This window comes from Oncorhynchus gorbuscha, unplaced genomic scaffold (assembly GCF_021184085.1).
Source record: "Oncorhynchus gorbuscha isolate QuinsamMale2020 ecotype Even-year unplaced genomic scaffold, OgorEven_v1.0 Un_scaffold_1515, whole genome shotgun sequence".
NCBI lineage: Eukaryota > Metazoa > Chordata > Actinopteri > Salmoniformes > Salmonidae > Oncorhynchus > Oncorhynchus gorbuscha.
In genome coordinates this window covers 65,609-80,653 of record NW_025746269.1, presented here as the reverse complement: position 1 = coordinate 80,653, position 15,045 = coordinate 65,609, and the positions used below count along the sequence as shown (strand labels likewise).

The window sequence follows — 15,045 nt, the reverse complement described above, 5'->3', positions numbered from 1 at the left end:
TGACTGTGTTTGTGTGTATGACTGTGTTTGTGTGTATGACTGTGTTTGTGTATGACTGTGTTTGTGTGTATGACTGTGTTTGTGTGTATGACTGTGTTTGTGTGTATGACTGTGTTTGTGTGTATGACTGTGTTTGTGTGTATGACTGTGTTTGTGTGTATGACTGTGTTTGTGTGTATGACTGTGTTTGTGTGTATGACTGTGTTTGTGTGACTGTGTTTGTGTGTATGACTGTGTTTGTGTGTATGACTGTGTTTGTGTGTATGACTGTGTTTGTGTGTATGACTGTGTTTGTGTGTATGACTGTGTTTGTGTGTATGACTGTGTTTGTGTGTATGACTGTGTTTGTGTGTATGACTGTGTTTGTGTGTATGACTGTGTTTGTGTGTATGACTGTGTTTGTGTGTATGACTGTGTTTGTGTGTATGACTGTGTTTGTGTGTATGACTGTGTTTGTGTGTATGACTGTGTTTGTGTGTATGACTGTGTTTGTGTGTATGACTGTGTTTGTGTGTATGACTGTGTTTGTGTGTATGACTGTGTTTGTGTGTATGACTGTGTTTGTGTGTATGACTGTGTTTGTGTGTATGACTGTGTTTGTGTGTATGACTGTGTTTGTGTGTATGACTGTGTTTGTGTGTATGACTGTGTTTGTGTGTATGACTGTGTTTTGTGTGTATGACTGTGTTTGTGTGTATGACTGTGTTTGTGTGTATGACTGTGTTTGTGTGTATGACTGTGTTTGTGTGTATGACTGTGTTTGTGTGTATGACTGTGTTTGTGTGTATGACTGTGTTTGTGTGTATGACTGTGTTTGTGTATGACTGTGTTTGTGTGTATGACTGTGTTTGTGTGTATGACTGTGTTTGTGTGTATGACTGTGTTTGTGTGTATGACTGTGTTTGTGTGTATGACTGTGTTTGTGTGTATGACTGTGTTTGTGTGTATGACTGTGTTTGTGTGTATGACTGTGTTTGTGTGTATGACTGTGTTTGTGTGTATGACTGTGTTTGTGTGTATGACTGTGTTTGTGTGTATGACTGTGTTTGTGTGTATGACTGTGTTTGTGTGTATGACTGTGTTTGTGTGTATGACTGTGTTTGTGTGTATGACTGTGTTTGTGTGTATGACTGTGTTTGTGTGTATGACTGTGTTTGTGTGTTTGTGTGTATGACTGTGTTTGTGTGTATGACTGTGTTTGTGTGTATGACTGTGTTTGTGTGTATGACTGTGTTGTGTGTGTGACTGTGTTTGTGTGTATGACTGTGTTTGTGTGTATGACTGTGTTTGTGTGTATGACTGTGTTTGTGTGTATGACTGTGTTTGTGTGTATGACTGTGTTTGTGTGTATGACTGTGTTTGTGTGTATGTGTTTGTGTGTATGACTGTGTTTGTGTATGACTGTGTTTGTGTGTATGACTGTGTTTGTGTGTATGACTGTGTTTGTGTATGACTGTGTTTGTGTGTATGACTGTGTTTGTGTGTATGACTGTGTTTGTGTGTATGACTGTGTTTGTGTGTATGACTGTGTTTGTGTGTATGACTGTGTTTGTGTGTATGACTGTGTTGTGTGTATGACTGTGTTTGTGTGTATGACTGTGTTTGTGTGTATGACTGTGTGTATGACTGTGTTTGTGTGTATGACTGTGTTTGTGTGTATGACTGTGTTTGTGTGTATGACTGTGTTTGTGTATGACTGTGTTTGTGTATGACTGTATTTGTGTGTATGACTGTGTTTGTTTGTGTGTATGACTGTGTTTGTGTGTATGACTGTGTTTGTGTGTATGACTGTGTTGTGACTGTGTTTGTGATGACTGTGTTTGTGTGTATGACTGTGTTTGTGTGTATGACTGTGTTTGTGTGTATGACTGTGTTTGTGTGTATGACTGTGTTTGTGTGTATGACTGTGTTTGTGTGTATGACTGTGTTTGTGTGTATGACTGTGTTTGTGTGTATGACTGTGTTTGTGTGTATGACTGTGTTTGTGTGTGACTGTGTTTGTGTGTGTGTGTTTGTGTGTATGACTGTGTTTGTGTGTATGACTGTGTTTGTGTGTATGACTGTGTTTGTGTGTATGACTGTGTTTGTGTTTGTATGACTGTGTTTGTGTGTATGACTGTGTTTGTGTGTATGACTGTGTTTGTGTGTATGACTGTGTTTGTGTGTATGACTGTGTTTGTGTGTATGACTGTGTTTGTGTGTATGACTGTGTTTGTGTATGACTGTGTTTGTGTGTTTGTGTGTATGACTGTGTTTGTGTGTATGACTGTGTTTGTGTGTATGACTGTGTTTGTGTGTATGACTGTGTTTGTGTGTATGACTGTGTTTGTGTGTATGACTGTGTTTGTGTGTATGACTGTGTTTGTGTGTGTGTTTGTGTGTATGACTGTGTTTGTGTGTATGACTGTGTTTGTGTGTATGACTGTGTTTGTGTGTATGACTGTGTTTGTGTGTATGACTGTGTTTGTGTGTATGACTGTGTTTGTGTGTGTATGACTGTGTTTGTGTGTATGACTGTGTTTGTGTGTATGACTGTGTTTGTGTGTATGACTGTGTTTGTGTGTATGACTGTGTTTGTGTGTATGACTGTGTTTGTGTGTATGACTGTGTTTGTGTGTATGACTGTGTTTGTGTGTATGACTGTGTTTGTGTGTATGACTGTGTTTGTGTGTATGACTGTGTTTGTGTGTATGACTGTGTTTGTGTGTATGACTGTGTTTGTGTGTATGACTGTGTTTGTGTGTATGACTGTGTTTGTTTATGACTGTGTTTGTGATGACTGTGTTTGTGTGTATGACTGTGTTTGTGTGTATGACTGTGTTTGTGTGTATGACTGTGTTTGTGTGTATGACTGTGTTTGTGTGTATGACTGTGTTTGTGTGTATGACTGTGTTTGTGTGTATGACTGTGTTTGTGTGTATGACTGTGTTTGTGTATGACTGTGTTTGTGTGTATGACTGTGTTTGTGTGTATGACTGTGTTTGTGTGTATGACTGTGTTTGTGTGTATGACTGTGTTTGTGTGTATGACTGTGTTTGTGTGTATGACTGTGTTTGTGTGTATGACTGTGTTTGTGTGTATGACTGTGTTTGTGTGTATGACTGTGTTTGTGTGTATGACTGTGTTTGTGTGTATGACTGTGTTTGTGTATGACTGTGTTTGTGTGTATGACTGTGTTTGTGTGTATGACTGTGTTTGTGTGTATGACTGTGTTTGTGTGTATGACTGTGTTTGTGTGTATGACTGTGTTTGTGTGTATGACTGTGTTTGTGTGTGACTGTTTTGTGTGTATGACTGTGTTTGTGTGTATGACTGTGTTTGTGTGTATGACTGTGTTTGTGTGACTGTGTTTGTGTGTATGACTGTGTTTGTGTGTATGACTGTGTTTGTGTGTATGACTGTGTTTGTGTGTATGACTGTGTTTGTGTGTATGACTGTGTTTGTGTGTATGACTGTGTTTGTGTATGACTGTGTTTGTGTGTATGACTGTGTTTGTGTGTATGACTGTGTTTTGTGTGTATGACTGTGTTTGTGTGTATGACTGTGTTTGTGTGTATGACTGTGTTTGTGTGTATGACTGTGTTTGTGTGTATGACTGTGTTTGTGTGTATGACTGTGTTTGTGTGTATGACTGTGTTTGTGTGTATGACTGTGTTTGTGTGTATGACTGTGTTTGTGTGTATGACTGTGTTTGTGTGTATGACTGTGTTTGTGTGTATGACTGTGTTTGTGTGTATGACTGTGTTTGTGTGTATGACTGTGTTTGTGTGTATGACTGTGTTTGTGTGTATGACTGTGTTTGTGTGTATGACTGTGTTTGTGTGTATGACTGTGTTTGTGTGTATGACTGTGTTTGTGTGTATGACTGTGTTTGTGTGACTGTGTTTGTGTGTATGACTGTGTTTGTGTGTATGACTGTGTTTGTGTGTATGACTGTGTTTGTGTGTATGACTGTGTTTGTGTGTATGACTGTGTTTGTGTGTATGACTGTGTTTGTGTGTATGACTGTTTGTGTGTATGACTGTGTTTGTGTGTATGACTGTGTTTGTGTGTATGACTGTGTTTGTGTGTATGACTGTGTTTGTGTGTATGACTGTGTTTGTGTGTATGACTGTGTTTGTGTGTATGACTGTGTTTGTGTGTATGACTGTGTTTGTGTGTATGACTGTGTTTGTGTGTATGACTGTGTTTGTGTGTATGACTGTGTTTGTGTGTATGACTGTGTTTGTGTGTATGACTGTGTTTGTGTGTATGACTGTGTTTGTGTGTATGACTGTGTTTGTGTGTATGACTGTGTTTGTGTGTATGACTGTGTTTGTGTGTATGACTGTGTTTGTGTGTATGACTGTGTTTGTGTGTATGACTGTGTTTGTGTGTATGACTGTGTTTGTGTGTATGACTGTGTTGTGTATGACTGTGTTTGTATGACTGTGTTTGTGTGTATGACTGTGTTTGTGTGTATGACTGTGTTTGTGTGTATGACTGTGTTTGTGTGTATGACTGTGTTTGTGTGTATGACTGTGTTTGTGTATGACTGTGTTGTGTATGACTGTGTTTGTGTGTATGACTGTGTTTGTGTGTATGACTGTGTTTGTGTGTATGACTGTGTTTGTGTGTATGACTGTGTTTGTGTGTATGACTGTGTTTGTGTGTATGACTGTGTTTGTGTGTATGACTGTGTTTGTGTGTATGACTGTGTTTGTATGACTGTGTTTGTGTATGACTGTGTTTGTGTGTATGACTGTGTTTGTGTGTATGACTGTATTTGTGTGTATGACTGTGTTTGTGTGTATGACTGTGTTTGTGTGTATGACTGTGTTTGTGTGTATGACTGTGTTTGTGTGTATGACTGTGTTTGTGTGTATGACTGTGTTTGTGTGTATGACTGTGTTTGTGTATGACTGTGTTTGTGTGTATGACTGTGTTTGTGTATGACTGTGTTTGTGTGTATGACTGTGTTTGTGTGTATGACTGTGTTTGTGTGTATGACTGTGTTTATGACTGTGTTTGTGATGACTGTTTATGTGTGTGTGTATGTATGACTGTGTTTGTGTGTATGACTGTGTTTGTGTGTATGACTGTGTTTGTGTGTATGACTGTGTTTGTGTGTATGACTGTGTTTGTGTGTATGACTGTGTTTGTGTGTATGACTGTGTTTGTGTGTATGACTGTGTTTGTGTGTATGACTGTGTTTGTGTGTATGACTGTGTTTGTGTGTATGACTGTGTTTGTGTGTATGACTGTTTGTGTGTATGACTGTGTTTGTGTGTATGACTGTGTTTGTGTGTATTTGTGTGTATGACTGTGTTTGTGTGTATGACTGTGTTTGTGTGTATGACTGTGTTTGTGTGTATGACTGTGTTTGTGTGTATGACTGTGTTTGTGTGTATGACTGTGTTTGTGTGTATGACTGTGTGTGTGTGTATGACTGTGTTTGTGTGTATGACTGTGTTTGTGTGTATGACTGTGTTTGTGTGTATGACTGTGTTTGTGTGTATGACTGTGTTTGTGTATGACTGTGTTTGTGTGTATGACTGTGTTTGTGTGTATGACTGTGTTTGTGTGTATGACTGTGTTTGTGTGTATGACTGTGTTTGTGTGTATGACTGTGTTTGTGTGTATGACTGTGTTTGTGTGTATGACTGTGTTTGTGTGTATGACTGTGTTTGTGTGTATGACTGTGTTTGTGTGTATGACTGTGTTTGTGTGTATGACTGTGTTTGTGTGTATGACTGTGTTTGTGTGTATGACTGTGTTTGTGTGTATGACTGTGTTTGTGTATGACTGTGTTTGTGTGTATGACTGTGTTTGTGTGTATGACTGTGTTTGTGTATGACTGTGTTTGTGTATGACTGTGTTTGTGTGTATGACTGTGTTTGTGTATGACTGTGTTTGTGTGTATGACTGTGTTTGTGTGTATGACTGTGTTTGTGTGTATGACTGTGTTTGTGTGTATGACTGTGTTTGTGTGTATGACTGTGTTTGTGTGTATGACTGTGTTTGTGTGTATGACTGTGTTTGTGTGTATGACTGTGTTTGTGTGTATGACTGTGTTTGTGTGTATGACTGTGTTTGTGTGTATGACTGTGTTTGTGTGACTGTGTTTGTGTGTATGACTGTGTTTGTGTGTATGACTGTGTTTGTGTGTATGACTGTGTTTGTGTGTATGACTGTGTTTGTGTGTATGACTGTGTTTGTGTGTATGACTGTGTTTGTGTGTATGACTGTGTTTGTGTGTATGACTGTGTTTGTGTGTATGACTGTGTTTGTGTGTATGACTGTGTTTGTGTGTATGACTGTGTTTGTGTGTATGACTGTGTTTGTGTGTATGACTGTGTTTGTGTGTATGACTGTGTTTGTGTGTATGACTGTGTTTGTGTGTATGACTGTGTTTGTGTATGACTGTGTTTGTGTGTATGACTGTGTTTGTGTGTATGACTGTGTTTGTGTGTATGACTGTGTTTGTGTGTATGACTGTGTTTGTGTGTATGACTGTGTTTGTGTGTATGACTGTGTTTGTGTGTATGACTGTGTTTGTGTGTATGACTGTGTTTGTGTGTATGACTGTGTTTGTGTGTATGACTGTGTTTGTGTGTATGACTGTGTTTGTGTGTATGACTGTGTTTGTGTGTATGACTGTGTTTGTGTGTATGACTGTGTTTGTGTGTATGACTGTGTTTGTGTGTATGACTGTGTTTGTGTGTATGACTGTGTTTGTGTGTATGACTGTGTTTGTGTGTATGACTGTGTTTGTGTGTATGACTGTGTTTGTGTGTATGACTGTGTTTGTGTGTATGACTGTGTTTGTGTGTATGACTGTGTTTGTGTGTATGACTGTGTTTGTGTGTATGACTGTGTTTGTGTATGACTGTGTTTGTGTGTATGACTGTGTTTGTGTGTATGACTGTGTTTGTGTGACTGTGTTTGTGTGTGTATGACTGTGTTTGTGTGTATGACTGTGTTTGTGTGTATGACTGTGTTTGTGTGTATGACTGTGTTTGTGTGTATGACTGTGTTTGTGTGTATGACTGTGTTTGTGTGTATGACTGTGTTTGTGTGTATGACTGTGTTTGTGTGTATGACTGTGTTTGTGTGTATGACTGTGTTTGTGTGTATGACTGTGTGTGTGTGTATGACTGTGTTTGTGTGTATGACTGTGTTTGTGTGTATGACTGTGTTTGTGTGTATGACTGTGTTTGTGTGTATGACTGTGTTTGTGTGTATGACTGTGTTTGTGTGTATGACTGTGTTTGTGTGTATGACTGTGTTTGTGTGTATGACTGTGTTTGTGTGTATGACTGTGTTTGTGTGTATGACTGTGTTTGTGTGTATGACTGTGTTTGTGTGTATGACTGTGTTTGTGTGTATGACTGCTGTTTGTGTGTAGGACAGCTGTTTGTGCAGGCAAATGGCACCCTATTCCCTACATAATGCACTACTTTTGTTTGTTTGAGAGACTGTGTTTGGGAATGACTGTGTTTATGTGTATGACTGTGTTTGTGTGTTTCACAGCTGCTGTAGTCTGGTGTTGTAATCCATTTACACAGAACATTGTCCTATGCTTATTGACTATCTATATATCCTTTTAAATGTTATTTCATGTGTGTTTATGAGTCATTACCATATATAATGTAATATATGCTCATATAGATGACAATGTGTTTTAAGTCGCTCTGGATAAGAGCGTCTGCTAAATGACTTAAATGTAAATGTAAAATGTAATGAGTCATTACCATATATAATTTAATACATGCTCATAGAGATGACAATGTGTTTATGAGTCATTACCATATCTAGTGTCCCACCTCGTCAACAGCCAGTGAAACCGCAGGGTGCCAAATTCAAAACAACAGAAATCTCATAATTAAAATTCTTCAAACATACGAGTATTTTACACCATTTTAAAGATGAACTTGTTGTAAATCCAGCCACATGGTCCTATTTCAAAAAGGCTTTACAACGACAGCAAACCAAACGATTATGTTAGGTCAGAGCCAATTCGCAGAAAAACACAGCCATTTTTCCAGCCAAAGAGAGGAGTCACAAAAATCAGAAATAGAGATGAATGAATCAGTAACCTTTGATGATCTTCATCAGATGACACTCATAGGACTTCATGTTACACAATACATGTATGTTTTGTTCGGTAAAGTTCATATTTATATCCAGAAATCTGAGTTTCCATTGGCGCGTTATGTTCAGTAGTTCCAAAACATCCGGTGATTTTGCAGAGAGCCACATCACTTTACAGAAATACTCATAATAAACATTGATAAAAGATTACAAGTGTTTTTCATGGGATTTGAGATCCACTTCTCCTTAATGCAACCGCTGTGTAAGAATTTAAAAAACTTTATGGAAAAAGCAAACCATGCATTAATCTGAGTACAGCGCTCAGACAACAAATTAAGCCAAACAGATATCCGCCATGTTGGAGTCAACAGAAGTCAGAAATAGCATTATAAATATTCACTTACCTTTGGTGATCTTCATCAGAATGCACTCCCAGGAATCCCAGTTCCACAATAAATGTTTGTTTTGTTTGATACTGTTCATCATTTATGTCCAAATACAGTGCCTTACGAAAGTATTCGGCCCCCTTGAACTTTGCGACCTTTTGCCACATTTCAGGCTTCAAACATAAAGATATAAAACTGTATTTTGTGAAGAATCAACAATAAGTGGGACACAATCATGAAGTGGAATGACATTTATAGGATATTTCAAACTTTTTTAACAAATCAAAAACTGAAGACTTGGGTGTGCAAAATTATTACAAACCTCAGATTTCCCACTTCCTGGTTGGATTTCTTCTCAGGTTTTTGTCTGCCAAATGAGATCTGTTATACTCATAGACATCTTTCAAACAGTTTTAGAAACTTCAGAGAGTTTTCTATCCAAATATAATTATAATTCTGTGCATATTCTAGCTTTTATGGCTGAGTAGCAGGCAGTTCAATTTGGGCACGCTTTTCATCCAAAATTCCCAATGCTGCCCCCTACCCTAGAGAAGTTAATGTCCTGGGAAATGTTCTTGTTTCTTACAACCTCATGCTAATCACATTAGCGCATGTTAGTTCAATTGTCCCGTGGGGGGACCCACCGATCCTGTAGAGGTTTTAAACCTCTCTGTGTGTGTGTGTGTGTGTGTGTGTGTGTGTGTGTGTGTGTGTGTGTGTGTGTGTGTGTGTGTGTGTGTGTGTGTGTGTGTGTGTGTGTGTGTGTGTGTGTGTGTGTGTGTGTGTGTGTGTGTGTGTGTGTTTCTCTGTATCTGCGTCTCCTCAGGTCTGCTAGGCATGGTGGCCCATATGATGTACACCCAGGTTTTCCAGATCACAGTTAGTCTGGGTCCTGAAGACTGGAGACCCCACTCCTGGGACTATGGATGGTCCTTCTGGTCAGTACTCATACTGTCTGTCTGTGTGTTTGGTATGAGTAATGACTGTTCCTCTGGTGAGTACTCATACTGTCTGTCTGTGTGTTTGGTATGAGTAATGACTGTTCCTCTGGTCAGTACTCATACTGTCTGTCTGTGTGTTTGGTATGAGTAATGACTGTTCCTCTGGTCAGTACTCATACTGTCTGTCTGTGTGTTTGGTATGAGTAATGGCTGTTCCTCTGGTCAGTACTCATACTGTCTGTCTGTCTGTGTTTGGTATGAGTAATGACTGTTCCCCTGGTCAGTACTCATACTGTCTGTCTGTTCAGTGTGTTTGGTATGAGTAATGACTGTTCCTCTGGTCAGTACTCATACTGTCTGTCTGTGTGTTTGGTATGAGTAATGACTGTTCCCCTGGTCAGTACTCATACTGTCTGTCTGTGTGTTTGGTATGAGTGATGACTGTTCCTCTGGTCAGTACTCATACTGTCTGTCTATGATTGTTTGGTATGAGTACATTTCTCCAGTCCTTCTGGTCAGTACTCAGAAATGTCTGTCTGTGTGTTTGGTATGAGTGATTCCCCTACTGTCCATCTGGTCAGTAACATCTCCATCTAGAAACTGTCTCTCTTTGTGTCCATATCAACCCAGGTATGAGTAACACCAACACATATGGCTGTTCCCGCTGGTCCCAAATGGCACCCTATTCCCTACATAGTGCTGACTGTTGTGTCTTGGCACCTGATTCCCTACATAGTGCACTACTTTTGGCTGTCTCCGCCTAATGCACATAGGGTGCTTTGGGTGTACTGTCTGTCCTTGACTTTCTTTTCCACGTATGAGTAATGCCCTAGAGAAGACAGCTGTTGTCTGGGACACGGACTCGCATACACGACTGTCTGTGTGTCTGTGTGTTTGGTATTGAGTCATGACTGTTCCTCTGGTCAGTCTCTCTCTACTGTCTGTCTGTCTGTCTGTCTGTCTGTCTGTCTCTCTGTCTGTCTCTCTGTCTGTCTGTCTGTCTGTCCCTGTCTGTCTGTCCCTCTCCCTCTCCCTCTCTCCATCTGTCCGTCTCCCTCTGTCTGTCCTTTCTGTCTACTCTCTCTCCCTCCCTCTGTCTGTCTGTCTGTCTGTCCCTCTCTGTCTGTCTGTCTGTCTGTCTGTCTGTCTGTCTGTCTGTCTCCCTCTCCTTTGGTATGAGTGATGACTCCCTTCCTCTGGTCAGTACTCCCTCTCTACCTTTCTCTCTATCTCTCCTCTCTCCCTCCCTCTCTCTCTCTCTAATGACTGTTCCCTCTGGTCAGTACTCACATCTCTCTGTCTGTGTGTTTGGTATGAGTAATCTCTGTTCTCTCTGGTGAGTCTCCTCTCCTACTGTCTGTCTGTGTGTTTGGTATGATGACTTCTCCTTCTCCTTCCTCTGGTCTCCCTCTCCTTCTCCTACTGTCTCCCTCTGTCTCCCTGTGTTTGGTATGAGTAATGACTGTTCCTCTGGTCAGTACTGGTCAGGCTCATACTGTCTGTCTGTGTGTTTGGTATGAGTAATGACTGTTCCCCTGGTCAGTACTCATACTGTCTGTCTGTCTGTGTGTTTGGTATGAGTAATGACTGTTCCCCTGGTCAGTACTCATACTGTCTGTCTGTGTGTTTGGTATGAGTAATGACTGTTCCCCTGGTGAGTACTCATACTGTCTGTCTGTGTGTTTGGTATGAGTAATGACTGTTCCTCTGGTCAGTACTCATACTGTCTGTCTGTGTGTTTGGTATGAGTAATGACTGTTCCTCTGGTCAGTACTCATACTGTCATCGAGCTCCGGCACAAGCGTGTTTGAGTATGAGTAATGACTGTTCCCTGGTCAGTACTCCATACTGTCTGTCTGTGTGTTTGGCTATGAGTAATCACTGTTCCCCTGGTCAGTACTCATACTGTCTGTCTGTGCTGTTTGGTATGAGTAATGACTGTTCCTCTGGTCAGTACTCATACTGAAGCCATATCGTTGTCTGAATATGATTGTTTACTTACTGTACATTTCTCCAGTGAAACACTGGTGTCACAGTCGAAAGGGTCAGCAGCAGAAATGGTGTAGTATATAAACCAGTGATTCCAGAATGCACTGAACATTCTATACTGTCCATCTCGGAACACAAGCAACATCTCCATCTAGAAACCAGCTGACGACCGACCGTTGTGTCCATATCAATCCAGCCGTATTTACAAACACCAACACATATGGCTGTTTTCTCTAGGCGTTTCCTCCCAAATGGCACCCTATTCCCTACATAGTGCACTACTTTTGGCCAGAGCTCTATGGCACCCTATTCCCTACATAGTGCACTACTTTTGGCCAGACTCCGCCTAATGCACATAGGGTGCCATTTGGGTGTACCTTAGATTGTCCTTGACTTTCTATCTTCCACGTCTATGGCCGGAGCTAGAGAAGACAGCTGTTGTCTGGGACACGCACACGCAGATACACGCACACTCACAAACACACACTCAAGAGGAAGAAGAGGTATTTCCATTGGCTGAATCAGTCTCTGGATCTCTCTCTCTCTCTCTCTCTCTCTCTCTCTCTCTCTCTCTCTCTCTCTCTCTCTCTCTCTCTCTCTCTCTCCTCTCTCCTCTCGCTCTCTCAATCTTGTCCCTCTCCCCTCTCCCTCCCCTCTCCCTCCGAGGTCCAGCTCTCTCTGATCTCTCTCCACACTCCCTATGTCTCCTCATCACCTTTCTCTCTACCTCTCTATCCCTCTCTCTAGCTCTAAGAGAGACCTCCCTCCCTCTCCAGAGCTCTCTCTCTCTCCCTCTCCCTCTCCCTCTCCCTCTCCCTCCCCTCTCCCTCTCAGGTCTCCCTCCCTCCCAACTCGGAGAGGGTCTCTCTGGTTCTCTCTATCTCTCTCTCCCTCCCTCTCTCGATCTCTACCTTTCTCTCCCTCTCCCTCTCCCTCTCTCTACATCTCTCTCCTCCCTCTTCTCTCTCTACCTCTCTCTCTCTCTCTCCCTCTCCCTCTCTCCCTCTCCCTCTCCCTCCCTCTCCTCCTCTCCCTCTCTCCTCTCCTTCTCCTTCTCCTTCTCCTTCTCCTTCTCCCTCTCCCTCTCCCTCTCCCTCTCCTTCTCCCCCTCCCCTCTCCCTCTCCCTCTCCCTCCCCTCTCCCTCTCCCTCTCCCTCTCCCTCTCCCCGTCCCCTCTCCCTTTCCCTCCTCCCTCTCTCCCTCAGAACCCTCTCCCTCTCCCTCTCCCTCTCTCCTCTCCCTCCCTCTCTCCTCTCTGCTCTCTCTCCCTCTCCTAGGGTCTCTCTCTCTCTCTCTCTCTCTCTTCTAGCAGCTCTCTCTCTCCCTCTCCCTCTCCCTCTCTCCCTCGGGTCCCGAAGCCCTCTCCTCTCTCCCTCTCTCTCTCCCGGAGCCCGAGCTCCCTCTCTCTCCCTCTCCCCTCTCTCCCTCTCTCCTCTCTCCCTCTCCCTCTCTCCCCTCTCTCCCCCTCTCCCTCAGCCTGGCATGGGGCTCCTTCACCTGCTGCATGGCAGCTTCCGATCACCACCCTCAACTCCTACACCAAGAGGGGGGAAGGTGGTCATCGAGCTCCGGCACAAGCGCAAACTGTTTGAGCAGGGTCTCAGGGAGGAGCAGAACTACCTCGACCAGGAGGCCTTCCATTACTTCAGGGACCGCTCCTCCAGTCCATATCCAGCTCCATGGAGGTCTACCCTGGGCACGGTGGAGGAAGGCTGCCTGGGGGCCTGGAGGCCTGGCGGGGTCCGGGCTGGTTGGAGTACCAGGGAGAGAGAGAGATGAGGGTCCTCAGGTTCCATCGACCTGGGAGAGAACTCTGAGTCCCTGGGGAGGAACAGTGCTGAGAGAGAGAGGGGGCTCCTCAGGTTCCATCGACCTGGGAGAGAACTCTGAGTCCCTGGGGAGGAACAGTGCTGAGAGAGAGAGAGGGGGGTTGACAGGCTACAGAAATTAGTTACTTTCCAAAAATTCCAAAGTTTTCCGGAAATCCTGGTTGTAAAATTCTGGGACTCAGGTGGGAATAAAAAGCATAAAATTGTATTTTGGGCACCAATGGGTCAGGTTAGCGTTAACGACAATAGATGAGAGGGGTATATAGTGTTATGCTTTGGTCTGAACAAGTAGTGCACTATCCCCCTTGGCGTTTTTCCTATTTTGTTGCATTACAACCTGTAATTTAAATAGATTTTTATTTGGGTTTCATGTAATGGACAAACACAAAATAGCCCAAATTGTGATGTCACACTCTGACCTTTATTTCCTTTGTTTTGTCATTATTTAGTATGGTCAGGGCGTGAGTTGGGGTGGGCAGTCTGTTTGTTTTGTCATTATTTAGTATGGTCAGGGCGTGAGTTGGGGTGGGCAGTCTATGTGTGTTTTTCTATGTTGCCTAGTATGGTTCTCAATCAGAGGCAGGTGTCGTTAGCTGTAGCCTGGGTTTCACTGTGTGTTTGTGGGTGTTTGTTTCCGTGTCAGTGTTTGTCGCCACACGGTACTGTTTCGGTTTCGGTTCATGTTCACGTTAATTGTTTTTTTATTTTCATAGTGTTCAGTTTATATCTTATAATAAACGTTATGGACACCTGCCACGCTGCGCATTGGTCCTCCGATCCTTCTTCTCGCTTCTCCTCCTCAGATGAGGAATGTTGTTACAGGTGAAGTGAAATTTAAATGAAATTTAAAATTCAAAACATTCTAAAAAATAAGAAATGGAAAAGTGGTGCGTGTGTATGTGTTCACATGAAGCCCCTAAATAAGATCTGGTGCAACCAATTACCTTCAGAAGTCACATCATTAAATTAAATAAAGTCCACCTGTGTGCAATCTCAGTCACATAATCTCAGTGTATATATACACATGTTCTGAAAGGCCCCAGAGTCTGCAACACCACTTAGCAAAGGGGCACCACCAAGCAAGAAGCACCATGAAGACCAAGGAACTCTCCAAACAGGTCAGAGACAAAGTTTTGGAGAAGTACAGATCAGAGTTGGGTTTAAAAAAATATCTGATACTTTGATCATCCCACAGAGCACCATTAAATCCATTATTAACAAATGTAAAGAATATGGCACCACAACAAACCTGCCAAGAGGTGGCCGCCCACCAAAACTCACGGACCAGGCAAGGAGGGCATTAATCAGAGAGGCAACAAAGAGAACAAAGATAACCCTGAAGGAGCTGCAAAGCTCCACAGCGGAGATTGGAACATCTGTCCTTAGGACCACTTTAAGCCGTACACTCCACAAAGCTGGGCTTTATGGAAGAGTGGTCAGAAAAAGCCATTGCTTAAATAAAAAAATACGCAAACACGTTTGGTGTTCGCCAAAAGGCATGTGGGAGACTCCCCAACCATATGGAAGAATGTACTCTGGTCAGATGAGACTAAAATTGAGCATTTTGGCCATAAAGGAAAACACTATGTCTGGCGCAAACACAACACCTCTCATCACCCGAGAAGACCATCCCCACAGTGAAGCATGGTGGTGGCAGCATCATGCTGTGGGGATGTTTTTCATCTGCAGGGAAACTGGTCAAATTTTAAGAAATGATGGATGGTGCTAAATACAGGGACATTCTTGAGGGAAACCTGTTTCAGTGTTCCAGAGATTTGAGACCGGGACGGAGGTTCACCTTCCAGCAGGACAATGACCCTAATCATA

At 42.4% G+C, this 15,045-nt stretch overlaps 1 pseudogene; it reads left to right on the top strand.

The window, feature by feature from the left end:
• Nucleotides 1–13,206, top strand: part of LOC124023154 — a 42,319-nt pseudogene extending 29,113 nt beyond the window's left edge.
• Nucleotides 13,207–15,045: the final 1,839 nt, after the last annotated feature.